The sequence below is a fragment of the Moschus berezovskii genome, chromosome 3 (assembly GCF_049115385.1).
Source record: "Moschus berezovskii isolate FMDL1 chromosome 3, NW_MosBer_1.0, whole genome shotgun sequence".
NCBI lineage: Eukaryota > Metazoa > Chordata > Mammalia > Artiodactyla > Moschidae > Moschus > Moschus berezovskii.
In genome coordinates, this window is record NC_142462.1 from 81,153,527 (window position 1) to 81,156,810 (window position 3,284).

A 3,284-nucleotide genomic window follows, 5' to 3' on the forward strand; every position below is an offset into this window, starting at 1 on the left:
ATTCGCAGGTAGGTGAGGGATCTAGATATCAATTTTCAAATGATGTTATAATGTGATAGATTCATTAAGGAAGCTCTGAAAGTGCTGTAGACAGAGTGGGATGAGGGATTCCCCGGTCCTCATGGGAAGGATTTTCAGGGAAGACTTCTCAGATGAAGCAGCATTCAGGGCTCCACACTGACAGTCTCCGCAGCAGCAAAGTGAGCCTCCAGCTGGGTGGAATCCAGATGTGCTCTGGAAACTCCTCTGTCCAGCTGGCTTCTTGCTTACGCTTCTCCCTCACCCCAGCCCTTACTGTCGCCACTGCCTGCACTTCCCTCAGCAGCCCAAAGACACTTTCCTACTTTATAAATTATATTATCATTACACCATTTGTTGAATATCTTTCCTATGAAAGGATGCTCTTGAACAGATTTTATCCAAACACTTGATACCTAAGGAGATTGAACCTCAAAGAGTTTCAAACCTAGATCAGTCTACACTTTCCACTGCACCCACTGTCTCCCCTGGTCGTAGAGCTGCCTTGGCCTGCAGGTATTTGACAAGCTTATGTCTATGAATGAGATACCGATATCTAGCCTGGCTATTAAAAATGATTCAAGAAGGAGATAGTCATTTTTGATGATGGAATTAAGGATTTTTTAAAAAAAAATCTTTCTACTTTTATACGGATCTAGAGATTGTCACACTAAGTGAAGTAAATCAGAGAAAGACAAGTATCATGTGATATTGTGTATATATGAGACCTAAAAAAATGATACAAATGAACTTATTTACAACACAGAAATAGATTCACAGGTGTATAAAACAAATTTATGATTACCAAAGGGGAAAATGGGGTGGGGAAGAATAAATCACAAGTTTGGGATTAAGATGTACACACTGCTATACATAAAACAAATAACCAACAAGGACCTAATGTATAGCAGAGCATAAGTAACCTATAATGGAAAAGAATATAAAAAATAAAAAATATATACAGATATAAAACTGAATCACTTTTCTGTATACCTGAAACAAAACATTGTAAATCAGCTAAATTTCAATAAAAATTTTTAAAAATTGCCTTACTGAGTGTATAATATTTATAAAATGGAAACTGCACATTATTTATTTCTACTGAAAGAAGCAAGCTTCCCTGTAGCTCAGTGGAAAAGAATTCACGTGCCAATGCAGGAGAGGCAGAAGATGCAGTTTTGATCCCCGGGTCAGGAAGATCCCCTGGAGAAAGACATTCTCGCCTGAAAAATCCCATGGACAGAGGAGCTTGGCGGGCTACAGTCCATGGGGTTGCAAAGAATCAGACACAACTGAGTGACTGAAGCTGTGTGGCGCTTAAGAAGATAACAGAGAAGCTCAAATTAGAAGACTCAGGGGGAGGGGGCACAGAAAAAGAGAAAGAAAAACAAGCAGGCAGAGAGAACTGAAGTGAGGCAGAGTTAGAAGAAAAGGTCGCACAGCCTAATCTCGATGTGCTTTGAAATTTTCAAGCCCAGGAACAGTGTTCATAAAATACTGAGACATTAGACTGCAAGGTGAGCCTGAAGAAATATCAGAGAAGCAAGGCTCTTGAATCCAATGTGCAATGGCTCAACTAGGCAACCCCTGGTGGTCACAAAGCACAGCGGTACTCAAGAGGGAGGACAGCATGGGCTTCCTGCCCCATAATCAGAAGTGGAGAAGGCGCTTTCACTTGTCTTGGCACTTTCAGCTTCTCTGAGCTTGGATTCAAAGCCAAAGCTGCAACATGATTTCCTACCCCAGACTGTGCTGGACCCAAAGGGAGAATAGTACTACCTGTGGAGCTAGGATCCAGACCCAGGCTATCAGGGGATGCCGGGAGACCGGGAGCCAAGGGGAGAATCCCTCTCCTTGCCAAATCCCTGCCTTCTGTCATTCCCTGACAGTGATGAGGGGCAGCACGTCTACCACCACTTTGTCAAGGAACATTTCTCAGGGTGAGTGTGTCAAGAGGTGGTGGGTGGAGCTTTCCATCAGAGCCTTCCTCATCGTGACTCTGGGGGCTGCAAGAAGAGATCTCAAGATAAAGACTCAGCAACAGGAAAGCAACCTGAATTTGACATGTTCAACTCCACTTTTATTCCTACTCTACTTCTGTGAGGTCCTTTTCAAATTCCAAGTGGGATCATTAAATGCTCGCTTAGACTTATTAGGATTTGAAGTGGAAAAAAATCAGTAACTCCATTACTCTTTTTTGCAGCTGCCACATCAAAGGGCTGGGGGATTCATAGTTGCCATTTTCCAGGAGCTAGTTATCACAAAAGAAAAGGATTTTATTTAAGGTGAAAAAATAAAAGCCAGAAAATTGACCAATTTATGTTTCTAGGAAGCAGCAAATGGTGGGGACTGGATACAGATAATATTATCTGAACTAAAAGTGTAGCAGATAGCCTGTTTCCCAGTCTATCTTTCATATTCTACTGATAAAGAACGGCCAGTTAGAGAGAACCTCAACCTTGTATTTCTGAAAAGGGAGAGTCAGTAGTCAGACTGAGAAATTCAGTTGAGAAGTATCAGTAACTTTCCAGGAAGCAATTGAGAGAAAAACAGTTATACTATATAAATCTAAATATATATACATATATATGCTATAAATTTATAGCCACTCCCTAGCAAGTTTTTCTTTTTTAACTGAAGTATAGGTAATTTACAATATTGTGTTAGTTTCAGGTGTACAGCATAATATACTATTTTTACAGATTTTATTTCATTACAGGTTATTACAAGATGGCTATAATTTCCTGTGCCACCTAAGAATATTTTCTTTTTCTCTCTTCCTCTCTTTACTCCCACCCTGTGCACCTCCTTCCTTCTACACCTACCCCCCAAACTTCCTTTCCTTTATTTGACAAAAAGGGGATGAGTTACATGGTAATCACATGAAGCTTCAACCCATATGGGTTTCCAGGGGGTTAAATGAAACTTGGAGTTCACACTTATGTTTTCATTGAGCTGATTGAAACCCAGATTTTAAGAATTTGGAGACATGGCAGATATTAAAACTATAGGAATTTACTGGCTGCATAAAGATTGCATCTAACCCTGCTGGTTAAAGAACGGCCAGTTCTTTAACATGAGAGTAGAAAGAACATGAGTTTTGTGAAGCCTGCTAGACTTGGAAGTCCAGAGAAGGCAATGGCACCCCACTCCAGTACTCTTGCCTGGAAAATCCCATGGATGGAGGAGCCTGGGAGCTGCCATCTATGGGGTCGCTAAGAGTCGGACACGACTGAGCGACTTCACTTTCACTTTTCACTTTCCAC